This window comes from Heterocephalus glaber, unplaced genomic scaffold, assembly GCF_053883595.1.
Source record: "Heterocephalus glaber isolate CG9 unplaced genomic scaffold, H.glaber_assembly_v1.0 deba00000071, whole genome shotgun sequence".
In the NCBI taxonomy this organism is placed as follows: Eukaryota; Metazoa; Chordata; class Mammalia; order Rodentia; family Bathyergidae; genus Heterocephalus; species Heterocephalus glaber.
In genome coordinates, this window is record NW_028258137.1 from 16,422,912 (window position 1) to 16,435,985 (window position 13,074).

Here is a 13,074-nt window from a genome sequence, read left to right on the forward strand (position 1 = left end):
ACAATCCCTGACTTGAAATTATACTACAAAGCTACTGTAAGCAAAACAACTTGGTATTGGCAGAAAAACAGACCCAAGGATCAATGGAACAGATTAGAAGATGTAGAAACAACTCCAAATATATTTTATCTTTGACAAAGGTGCCAAACACCTTCACTGGAAGACAAATAGCCTGTTTAACAAACAGTGCTGAAAAAACTGGCTTTCCACGTGTTGAAGATTAAAACTAGGCCAGGGATTTAGCTCAGTGGCACTATGTGTACCTGCCTCACAACCACAAAGTCCTGAGTTTGATCCCCGGTACCAAAAAAAAGAAAAAAAGAAAAGAAAAGATTAAAACTAGACCCATATCAGCCCCTGACCAGAGTCACCAGTCGGGGTCACAGGTACACTAAAACCGCTTCCTGGACCTTTGCTGACCATGCTTTCCCGGGTGGTACTTTCTGCTACTGCTACAGCGGCCCCTTCTCTGAAGAATGTAGCCCTCCTAGGACCAGGGGTCTTGCAGGCAACAAGGATCTTTCACACAGAGTAACCAAGACTTGCTCCTCTACCACCTCTTCCTGAATATGGCAGAAAAGTTCATCTTGGCCTGATTCCTGAGGAATTCTTCCAGTTCCTTTATCCTAAAACTGGTATAGCAGGACCCTACATGCTTGGAACTGGGCTTATCTTGTATTTTCTGTCCAAAGAAATATATGTGATTACCCCAGAGACCATCTCTTCCATATCTGTAATAGGGCTGATTGTCTATGCAATTAAAAAATATGGTGCCTCTTTTGCAGAATTTTTTTTTTTTGGTACCAAGGATTGAACTTGGGTCCTTGCATTTGTGAGCCAGGCGGTGGAACCACTGAGCTAAATCTCTAGCCCTTCAGAATTTGTTGATAAACTCAATGAGCAAAAAACTGCCCAACTAGAAGAGGCAAAGCAAGCTTCCATGAAACAAATCCAGGATGCAATTGATTTGGAGAAGACACAGCAGGCACTTGTTCAGAAGCACCACTACCTTTCTGATGTCCAGAGGAATAATACTGCTATGGCCTTGGAGGTTACTTACTGGGAACAGCTACATAGAGTATATAAGGGGGTAAAGAATTGCCTGGACTATCATATCTCTGTGCAGAATATGGTGCATTGAAAGGAACAAGAGCAGGCCGGGGATTTAGCTCAGTGGTTTCGCTGCCTGCTGCGCAAGCACAAGGACCCGAGTTCGATCCCCGGTACCAAAACAAAAGAAAGGAACAAGAGCACATGATAAACTGAGTGGAGAAGTGGTGCACAGCATCTCTGCACAGGAGGGGAAGGAGACAACTGCCAAGTGCACTGCAGATCTAAGGCTGCTTGCAAAGAAGGCTCAAGCACAGCCTATTACGTAAATGTATCCACCCAACTGAGACAGCCAGAAACAGTTGACTAAATGGAAACTAGTCTATGTGACAAAAACTTCCCATATTGCTGTCTACTGAAATTAAAGTTTACTTTTCCTAAAAAAAAAAAAGCTTGGGGTTTCATTTAGTGAGAACTAAAGTGATTGGCCAGTCCAATGCATCTCATCCTTACTCTGCATCTTGAGTTGTTCTGTGATCACTTTTGAATAAGCAATTTGATTTTATTAACTTATTACCTGACTAAATATTACCAAGTTATAGGTTAAATTTATAATTAGTTCTATGATCTTGCAATAAAGGACAACTGAAACAAGAAAAAAAAACTAGACCCATATCTTTCACCATCCACTGAACTCAAATCAAACTGGATCTAAGATCTAAATATTAAAACAGAAATACTAGCCGGGGATTTAGCTCAGTGGCGCTGCACAAGGCCCTGAGTTCGATCCCCAGTACCAAAGGAAAAAAAACAGAAATACTAAATCTGCTGGAAGACAGAATAAGTAGAACTCCCAAAGACATTGGTATAGGCAGACCTTATAAATAAAACTATGACCACACACATGAAACATCACAAAGAATCAACAAGTGGGATCTCATCTTATTAAAAAGTTTTTGCTGCCTGCTGCACAAGCACAAGGACCCGAGTTCAATCCCCGGTACCAAAAAAAAAAAGCTTTTGTACAGCAAAAGAAACCACCAACAGGGCTGGGGATGTAGCTCAGTGGTTCTACCGCCTGCCCCGCAAATGCAAGGTCCTGAGTTCAATCCCCGGTACAAGAAAAAAAAAGGACGGGAAGAGGGGTCAAAGGAAGAGGAGAATGAGAAAAAAGAAAGCAAGATACATTATATACAGATACAAATTTCCTATGATGAATGTTATCATCATGTATATCTAAAGTGTACCAGTAAAGGTTTTGCTAAAAAAAAAAAGTGAATGTCTGCTGATATTGATAAAGACCCAGGAGCCTTCCACCGATCAGCAGCACCCTGGATGCCAAAGCCTACGGCACCGGAGCGGCCAAGGTAGGAGGCTCACTCTGGGTAGGAAGCCAGCCTGAACTACACAGCCAGACCCTGTCTCAAAAAGAAAGAAAGTGGGCTGGGGATTTAGTTCAGTGGTTTCGCCACCTGCTGCACAAGTGCAAGGACCCGAGTTCGATCCCCCATACCAAAAAAAAAAAGAAAGATGGAGCCAGGGATTTAGCTCAGTGGCACCACGCCTGCCTCGCAAGCAGAAGGTCCTGAGTTCCATCCCTGGTACCAAAAAAAAAAAAAAAAGAAAGAAAGAAAGAAAAAAAGATGGCAGCATGGTGACACACACCTGTAATCTCAGCACTGGGGAGGCTGAGGCAGGAGGGTCACTGAGAAAAAAAAAAAGAAAGAGAAGGAGAAAAGGATGGAAGGGAGAGACTGAGACAGAGAGAGGAAGGGACCTGGGGCTGTGCTGTAGCTCACTCCAAGGCTGAGCATGCGCAGACCCTGGGTTCCGGGAAGGAAAGAAAGAAGGGAAGGAGGAAGAAAAAGAAGGAGGATGGACAGATGGACCCCTGCAGCCACAGGGAGCATGGTCTTGCTGAAACTGTTTCTTAATTAGGATTCCAGGTCCAAAACAGAATCCTAAACACACCGTTATGTTCTACTTCATTATTTTAAAAATGAGTATTTTTCCGGCTCTATTTTAAAACAATTTGTTGATGCCCCCACTAACACAACCGTGTCCTGCTTCTGAGAGTAAAGCAGCCCTGGGGAAGGACCCCTCTCGAGCACGTCTCGCTCTGCTGCTCTCCCTCTGCGACCAGCCGGCTGAGGACATCACTCTGGACATCACTGGGCCCTCGCTGGTCGGCATGGCCACCTGAGCCACCAGCTTCCATCACTGTGACACCCCCCCCCCATGATCCTCTCAATAAAGAAATCGGTTATCTTGGCTCAGTTTCAGAGAGGATTTTTAGGAGAGGGGTTGGGGTTGTGAGACAGGGCCTCACTGTGTCATCCAGACTGGCTTTGAACTACTTTGCAGCCCAGGCTGCCCTCAGACCAGTGATCCTCCTGCCCCAGCCTCCACAGTTTCCAGGAGGGGGACACGTGGGAGAACACGTGGGGAGGCACAGCCCCTCCCCTCCTCCAAGGCCAGGCACCCAAAGGCCCCAGGGCCTCACCTCTTAAAGGGTAAGCACCTCCTGCCGAGTCAAACTGGGCCTTGGAGAAAATTCCGAGCCCTAACTACAGAACCGGGCTTGTCAGATCTGTGGATCTGTGTAGGTGAGAACCAGTAATTTCCTTACACCTGGACTTTTAACAGGACTGAAAAAGATTTATTTAGAAGAAAAAGTACACACTAAGAAAGGTGTGTGGGTGTGTGGAGAATGAGACACCCACTTGACTTTTAAATAAGGAAGGCTTAAAAAAAATAAAAACTTGGGCTGGGGGAGGGGAGGGGGGCGGTCCTTGCCTAGGACCCACGGCTATTGGGAGGAGAAGCTATTGGCCAGGGCAGAAATTCCCAAGTCCCTCTCATTACTGTGATCAGGCACCTCGAGCTTCCGTGTCTGGAGACAGCCAGAAAGATGACAAAGACTATCTTCCTCATTTCTGGCTAAAATAGTTGAAATACATAAGAGCAGGGAGAAAATATTTAATAACATCAATTGGGCCACGCATAGTGACACAGGCCTGTAATCCCAGCACTCTAGGAGGCTGAGGCAGGAGGATCACAAGTTTTAGCAAGACCTGTATCAAAATAAGAAATCAAAAAGAGCTTGGATGTAGCTCAGTGCAAAGGCCCTGGACTCCATCCTCTTATCTTTCTCTAGCTCTGTATTCTATCTCTGTATGTATAACTATATATCTGCCCCAATAATAGAGGAAGTTGCCTGGGCGGTGGCCCAACAACAGCCAGAGGAGGGGCAGAGGCTGCTGCTGCTGCGCTAGAATCTTTTTCTTTTCTTTTCTTCAGTGCTAGGGACTGAGCCCAGGCCTGCACGGTAGGCAAGTGCTCTGACACTGCAGCACACACCTACTCTGGCACTACATTCTTAACTGGACCCCACAGGACACAGAGGGCACATCTGAAACAGGACTGCTTCATTCTTATTTATTATTACTATTGAAATATAGCTCAGCTGGGAGTGGTGGCACGCACCTGTAATTCCAGTACTTGGAAGGCTGAGCCAGGAGGATCTGAGTTGGAAGCCAACCTGGGCTACATAATGACTTCAAGGCCAGCCTGCACTACATAGCAAAACCTGTCTCAAAAAAAAAAGAAAAGAAACATAGTTCATATGTCATAAATTCATCCTTGAGCCAGGCATCCCAGTACTTGAGAGGCTGAAGCAGGAGCCTGGTGAGTTCTAGAGCAGCCTGGGCTACTGGACTACACAGTGAGACCCTGTCTCAAAAAACAAAACAAAACAAAAATCTATTTTTATTTTCAGACAGAGTCTCCCTGAATTGTCCAGGCTGGCCTGGAACTCACACCCTTCCTGCCTCAGCCTCCTGAGTAGCTGGCGTGACAGGCAAGAAAAGGGTCTGTCCAAAAGCCCTCTTCCCCTCCGCATTCTCACACCTTCTCTGTGCTTTTTCCTGGCCTCACCCTCCCTTCTCCAAGGGCCCATGGAGAACCATCATCAGCCAGAATTGAGCTCGCCCAATCTGCCAACCATCATCCACACCGGGCAGGCCCCTGCAGCACAGTGGGTTACAGGTTAACGACCAGGGAGACCAGACAGAAGCGAGAGGCAGGGGCGGCCTAAGGGGAGAATGCTTGGCATTTTCCTAGAAGTAGTTACCACACACCGCAACTGAAGTATTGTTTTTGTTGTTTGGTTTGGGTTGTTCTGTTTTGCTTTGGTTTGAGACAGTCTCTCAACATAGTTCAGGGTGACCTGACCTTGCAGTGATCCTCCTGCCTCAGCCTCCCAAGTGCTGGTATTACAGGCATGCGCTGAGTGTTTATGAGTGGGGAGGGAGGAGCAAGAACAAGAAACATGTAAAACTCTGAAAAGGATTCCAGCTGGAATCTAAGGCAAAGAAAATCTTCCCACTTTCCCTGTATTAGCAATGTCAGAATCCACGGCAGTCCTAAATCACAAAATCAGCACACCCATCTGATCTCACGGGAGCTTGCGCTCCTCTATCCCCAGCACCATCTCACAGATGGAAACACCACATCTGAACTCAAGACCAAGATTCCAAACCCAGCTCTACATTTCTCTGCTACGTGACCTCATATGGGTCGCTTCACCTCAGGGAGGCGCTGTTTCTGTTACATCTATCCAGTGAGGATGCCTGGCCGATCCAAAACAAAGCAAAACAAGTGCTCGATATGTGTTTGGTAAAACCAGTATATTCTTTCTTTCTTCTTTTTTTGTTTTTGGTTGAGACAGGATCTAGATATGCAGCCCAGTCTGGCCTCAAACTCGCAGCAATCCTCCCGCTTCAGCCTCCCAAGTGCTGGGATTACAGGCATACACGGCCACAACTGGCAAGACCAATATTTTCAACATTAAAAAGCCATTATCCATACTGCCTGGCTGTCTCTTTCACACCCTTTCTGATGGTCTGAATTGGCTGCCAATCCAGAAAGCCAGACTAATGGCAGAAACTGGCAATCGAATTGAGCTCAGCGGCACTACAGAGATGCCCGGTTGGAAAAGCAGCCTTCTTAAGAAAAAAGAAACAGGGCAACCCACTTTCCGGTCCCCCTTCTGTCTCTCTTAGAAGCTTTCTTTCTCTCAATAAATTTTTCCTACTCTTAAGAAAAAAAAAAGAAAGAAACCCATTAGCTTCTAGTTTCTAGAGTCTTTATGTGAACAGTGAAAAGGGAGAGAAACCCAAGTTCCCAGAGATGTGCGGCAATGCTTTGCTGTGCTTCAAGTCCCTACCAGTAAGAGCTGCTGCACACCTATAATCCCAACATTCTGGGAGGCTGAGGCAGGAGGATCGCAAGCTAGAGCCCAGCCTGGGCAATTTAGCAACTTGGTGAGACCTTGTTTGAAAAGGAAGGAAAAAAAGGAGTCTGGAGGCCTGGGGATGTAGCCCAGTGCAAAACCCTGGCTTTCACACCCAGCACCGGTGGGGTGTGGGCTAATTTCTGGCAAGCAGCACTCTTCTGACAGCCGCTCACACTGCACCTCTGGCTCCAAACCACCCCCGCAATAACAGCAGCCGGGAGCACAGGCCGTCCCCGGGCTTCTGCACTCACTGCCCCCACAAACCCTGGATGTTTTTCCCCAGTACCAGGAACTGATCCCAGGGATGCTCCACACTGAGCCACATGCTCAGCCCTTTTAGTCCTTTTGTTTATCCCAGTACCTAGGATCAAACTCAGGACCTTGTGCTTGTCAGGCAGGCGTGGCACCACTGAGCTACATCTCAGCCCTTTTATTCTTTTTTTTGAGACAAGGTTTCACTAAGTTACCCAGGCTGACCTCAAACTTGTGATTCTTCGGACTCCCAAGAAACTGGGATTACTGGCATGCACCACCACACCCCCCTCACTTGGATTTCTCTCAGGCATTTCAGAGTCAGCATGAACAAAACTCAGCCCCAACCCTGCTCTTCCTCCACATCTCCAGTCCTTCATGCCAAAGACCTAGTAGTCACCCTCAGCTCCTCAATTCCTCTCTCTCCCCACAAATCCTATGGGCTGCACTTCAGGATATACCCACAATGCATTTCACCTGGAGTGTGGCAACAGCCTCCTCATTTGTCTCCCCATTTCCATCCTGGCTTCTTTCACCCCACCAAGCAACAGAGTGGGTCTGTGAGAAGGAGGTGGATCATGTCCGCTCCACTGCTCAAAACCCCATGGGCCCAATTCACCCTGAGTGAAAACCAACAGCCTGAGCATGACCCCCAAGGCCCTCCACAAGCAGCCATCTCTCCTTCCACACCTAACTCTGCTCTGACCCCAGCCTTTCCACTCCCCTCACCTACTTCTCTCCAGGTTCTCTTTCCAGGTTTGAACTTGGCCTTTGGCTGAACCATTCTCCTCTCATTCAGGCCACATAGTCTCTTAAGTTCTCTCAGCTCTTTCCTCAACTGGTATCTTCTCAAACTTTTCTAAGGATTCTATTTAAAGTTGCAACCCCACCAAACGTTGGTTGGTTGGTTGTTTTGAGACGAGGAAGGTCTCACTATATAGGTCACACTGGCCTTGATTTCACTGTGTAGTCCAGGCTGGCCTCAAACTCTGAGCAAATCTTCTGCCTCAGCCTGCTGAGTGCTCGAATCACAGGTGTGTGTGCAACCTCACCTGGCTTCCCTGCTTTCTTACAGTAGAGATTTCACTTAGTTATTTTGTTTACTGGGCATCCCTACTAACGTTCAAGATCAACAAGAGCAGAGATTTTTGCCTGTCTTGTGTACAGGTAAATTCTCTGTGTTTAGAACACTGTCCAAAAGAAATATAATGGCAGCTACTGTCCAGCAGAAATGAAATGGGAGCCACATGAATCATTTTTATTTTTGTTTTGTTGTTGTTATTGTTTTTGTACCGGGGATCAAACTCAGGTCCTTGTGCTTGCGAGGCAGGTGACAGAACCACTGAGCCAAATCCCCGGCCCCACATGAATCATTTTTAGGAAACATTTTTTTAAAAAGAAAAAAAATTAAAAAGAAGCAGGTGAAGCTAATTTTAATTATATTGTCGTTAACTGAATAAATCAAAAATGTTATTCATAAAATATATTTATGTATTACTATATTTATAGGATAAGGCTGGGGATTTAGCCCAGTGGCACCACGCCTGCCTCGCAAGCTCAAGGTCCTGAGTTCGATCCCTGGTACTAAAAAAAATAAAATTATCAGCTGGGTGTGGTAGTATATATAACCCACCCCCACCCCATAACAAGGATGGAACTCAGAACCTTGTGCTTGCTAGGTAGGCACCCACTGAGCTAAATCCCCAGCCTCATACCTATATTTATAGGATCATTTACTGTAATATAAAAATATCAATGAGAGCCAGGGATTTAGCTCAGTGGTTTTGCCACCTGCTGCGCAAGCGCAAGGACCTGAGTTCGATCCCCAGTACCAAAAAAAAAATCAATGAGACATTTTACTTTTTCTTCACGCTAAGGCCTAACTAACATCCGGTGTATAAATTATGCTGGGCATCTCCACTGCTCAGGGGCCCCATGGGACTGGCAGCCATAGCTTTCGCACAATACCTAGCCCAGAGTGGGCACCCAGAAGTCACTGAATTTTTTTTTTTTTTTTTTGGTACCGAGGATCAAACTCTGGTCCTTGTGCTTGCAAGGCATATGGTGGAACCACTGAGCTAAATCCCAGGCCCCGAAGTCACTGAATTAAAGTGCACGTCCCCAGGAAGAGGAAACTGGCATACGCTGTGCTTTGAATGTGTTCTCAGGGTTCGAATTCTGGAAACTTAACTCCCAGTGCAACAGTTTTGAGAGGTGGGACCATGAATGGGTAAATTAATGTCATCTGTCATCATGAGACTGGGTTTGTTACAAAAGTGAGTTTGGCCCTCACTTTTATGCCCCCCCCCCATTTTACCATGCAATGTGCTCTGCTACAGGATGGCACAGCAGGGTGGCCCTCACTAAAAGCAGCCCCTCCATCTGGGACTTCCCAGCCTCCAGAACCAGGAGCTAAATAAGGTTCTACTGTTTATAAACTTCCCAGTCTATGGTACTGTTATATAGCAGCACAAAATAAACTCAGAAAGTATAGTACAAAGTTCTCAATAAAGCCTTCTATTGTCTCTAGACCAAGTCTAGGGAGAAAAGGTTGGGGCTTCAGTCCCCGTTCAGTCACTTCCTAGCCCAGGCATCTAAAGTAAGGACCTCAGAGGACCTCAGTTTCTTCATCTGCACAGCAGCCACATTCACAAGAGCAAGGAGAAGATAAAACATGTTGGGAGGGCACTCTCTGCAGATGAGAAAGTAGTATTAAGTGGAAGAGACTGAGAAGCCAGTCCCAGGCTTTTTCTTGTACCTACCATTATCACATGGACCGGTAACAGAAAATGCCAAGTTTATCTGAGAAGAGATAGAAGACTTGAGTTCAAATCCCTTGTTCACTACCTACTGCTGTGTGACCTTTAGCAGTTCATTTACTCACCAAACACTGACCAAGTGCCTGCAACATACCAGGCACCACGCTAGGAGCCAGTGAAGCCAAACAAAATATGAACCTTGCCCTTGAAGAATCTGCACTGTAGCAGGAAGAGACAGACCCGTAATTTGTTTAAAAACGAAGTCAACTCTCTCAGGTCTGTTTGTTCCTTGTGAAATGGGAGTAACACCTTCCCAACCTAACAGGGCTCCTACAAAAATTAACTCAAATGTTTGTCAAATACTGCAAAAACTTGAACTCCTAAAATATTAGCGACGATGGGGTTTTTCCCCTTTCCTACTTGTAGCCGAAAACATCGCTGGCTCCTGTGAATATCCGGTTTGAATGAACACTCGCTCCACTTACACTGCATTCCTGAAACTCATTTCACTTCTGAAAATTTCAGTAAACACGACGAGAATGAGGAAGGCAAACAATTTTCACACAGGTATTTAACCTTAAAATCATGATCCAGGTCCCAGTTCTAAGGAACACAACACAGAGCTCTCCTTCACCCTACCTAAGTGGCAGCTCAAGATAAGCAGTCACATGATAAGGAAAGCTGAATAATTAAAACCTAAGAAAGCACAAAAGTCATGAAATCAGTAAAGTACAGGGAGACACTCCTCTGCCCAAGATTTCAGCAGTCACTAAGGAGCCCAGGAAACTCAGGCCTGGTCACAGGTCAACAGCGCAGATTAAAAACTTCGAGGTCAGAGCAAAGTGCCCACTTTTTTTCCTTGCCTCAAAGATGACCTGGTCAGGAAAATTCTCAACGAAAGATGATCTCAGGAGCTAGGTCCCCAGAAGTGGAAACCCTACCCAAGCAAGACTTAGTGGGTGTGACGAAAGCAGGCGATCAAGAGTCTATGATTCCCTCCAGAAGTTTAAAAACTGAATGGGACAGAAATCAAAGTCTCGGACAGCAATTATTTCCAGAGAAAGGAAGGGACTCTCAGCTGGGGACAGGCCGCATCTTCTTCCTCATTCCTCCTATTCCCTCCCTACCCTACACCCACTCCCAAGCGCCAACTTTCAACTCGGTCCCAGATCGACCCCTCGTCGGGGCGCGATCCCTCCACAGACTGAGAGTGCGCCTGTCTCTCCCGGACACTGGGGAGCCTCTCCTCGCCGGAAGCCCTCCCCCCGCCCAGGCGGCCAAATCTGCGGCACCCGGCGCGCCCACTGCCTTCTGGCGGGAGCCGGGACACCCCTCCTCCGAGGCCGGAACCGCCGCACCAGGCCCCTCCCACAGGAAGCCACCGCCCCCCGGAGCCCCGGCCGCACCGCCCCCGGCCCACCCCGCGCCGCCCGCCGCCCCCGCGCCACCCCGCGCAGCCCGTCGCCGCCGCACCCCCGCGCGGGCGGTAGCTACCTGCCGCGGCTACAGAAGCGGCGCCCAACTCCTCTCCCACTTCCGCCTTCCACAGCCCGCACTCGGGCCGGGTCACGTGATCACGTTTGGTCACCTGACCCGGAAGAGGCTGGTCGGCCTCGCAGGTGCGGTAAGCTAGGCAGGCCGGCAGTCTTGGACTGGAAGGACTCCTCGGTGTAGGGGCAGAGGTTTTCCGCTCGCTGGGTGATCTCCAGGCCATTACAGAAGCTGGATGCTCACTGAATGCCAGTACCATTATTTGGTCTGCCTGTCACCCCTCTGGGACAGAGTCTCACTATGTAGTGCAGGCTGGCCTTGAACTCAGTGTAGCCCAGGCTGGCCTCGAACTCAGCGATCCTCCTGCCTCACGCTCCAGAAAGCTGGGATTGCGGGCGTGCAGCCATGCCCAGCTCTAGGACAGATGCAGTTATTAACAAGTGAAAGAAAACCCTCTAGGGCCGGGGATTTAGCTCAGTAGTTCCGGCGCCTGCCTCGCAAGCACAAGGTCCCAAGCTCGATCCCCGGTACAAAAAAACAAGAAGAAAAAAGAAAAACCTCTAATCAGTTAACAAATATTTGACCCTTTTAGTAAGTTTGCCAGATGAAATACAGGATGCCCACTGACATACGAATAACAGATAAATAGCTGTGTAATGTTTATGTCCCAAAAATGTTGATTATCTGAAAATGAAAAGTTATTAAGCAGCTTGTATTTGTATTTGCTAATTCTGGCGATCCCGAGCCAGGTGTGGTGGTTCACACCTGTAATCCCAGTCTTCAGGAGGCTGAGGCAAAAGGATCATGGTGAGTTTGCGGCCAGCCTGGGCTACATAGCAAGACTCTGTCTAAAAAAAAAAAAAATACATATATATATATATGTATGTATATGTTTTATATATATATATATACACACACACATGTAAAAATGATTCCAGCAATCCTACAATTACTATGCACCAGACTTTGTTCTAGGCTCTAGAAACAAAAATCCCATCTGTTCTTTTGTTTGTTTTGGGTTTTGGTATTTTGAGACAGAGTCTCACTGTGTCTTGAACTCTAGCCCAAGCTGGCCTCAAACTCACAGAGGAAGCTACTGCCTCAGTCTCCTGAATTTTGGGATTACAGGTGTGGGCCACCACACACAGGTGCAGCATCTGTTCCTGTGACAAAGCAAAAGTCAAAAAGCATCAAAAAATAAGAACCAAGATGCATCATGTAAAGGTACAAGTTCCCAATGAGAAATGTAATTGTGTTGTATACCTAAAATGTACCAATAAAAGAATTTTTTAAAAAAAATCAAAAAGCATCAAGCAGGGCGTGGTGTGGTGGTGCACGCTTGTGATCCCAGCCCTCGGGAGCCTGAAGCAGGAGTTCAAGGCCAGCCTGGGGTACATAGTGAGTTCAAGGCCAGCCTGAACTACAAAGCAAGACCCTGTCTCAAAGAAAAGGCAACACAACCCTGCCTGGGTGAGCAAAATGCCATACCACATCAAACTGATTCCCATGTCCTTTACAGAGTATATAGAACTGAATGAATTAGCAGAAATCTGTTTGAGGAGGTGGGGTTTACTGAGAATTGAACCCAGGTCCTTGGCACTGAGCTCCATCCCCAATCTTTATTTTTTTATTTTGAGATAAGCGCTCACTAAGTCACTAAATTGTCCTGACTAGAGCCTCGCTCAGTGGCACCACGCCTGCCTAGCAAGCACAAAGTCCTGAGTTTGATCCCCAGTACCAAAAAAAAAAAGAAAAAGTTCAAATTCTTTCTGGGCCTGGTGGTGCACACCTGTATTCCCCAGCACTCGGGAGGCAGAGACGGGGATCACTGTGAGTTTGAGGCCAGCCTGGGGTACATAGCAAGACCCTGTCTCAAACCCCCCCCAAAAAGAAAAAAGTTCAAATTCTCACCTTTACCTAATTACCCTTACAGTCCTGGGCTAATTCCATTAACATTCCACTACTACTGGACATGAGATTGGATGGACCCTAACTACTTCTAAACTTTTAAAAAGGAAATCTGGCCATTGCATAAGCAATATAATTCCTACGCTGTAGGAGACTTTTTTTTTTAGGGTCCAATCTATGCAGTGTTCTCCAAGTGCTCACACATGACTTAGTGAGACCCTGTCTCAAAAAAGGGAGGAGCCACGCAGGAGATGTGACTCAGTGCAGAGGCCTTGGGTTTAATCCCCAGTGCCACAAAAAAGGGGTGGGGACTGGACC

At 47.0% G+C, this 13,074-nt stretch overlaps 1 protein-coding gene across 3 annotated transcripts in view; it reads right to left on the bottom strand.

The window, feature by feature from the left end:
* Positions 1-13,074, bottom strand: part of Wwp2 (WW domain containing E3 ubiquitin protein ligase 2) — a 152,277-nt gene that overhangs the window by 134,647 nt on the left and 4,556 nt on the right. The window contains exon 1 of one of the 3 annotated variants that reach the window (XM_004842933.3): positions 10,852-10,945. The exons of 1 other annotated variant lie outside the window; for it this stretch is intronic. The gene's annotated coding sequence lies outside the window, so the exon portion shown is untranslated. Of the gene's footprint in view, positions 1-4,536; positions 4,635-10,851; positions 10,946-13,074 lie in introns of those variants that run through there. One more of the 3 variants, XM_087204873.1, reaches the window with a different exon arrangement.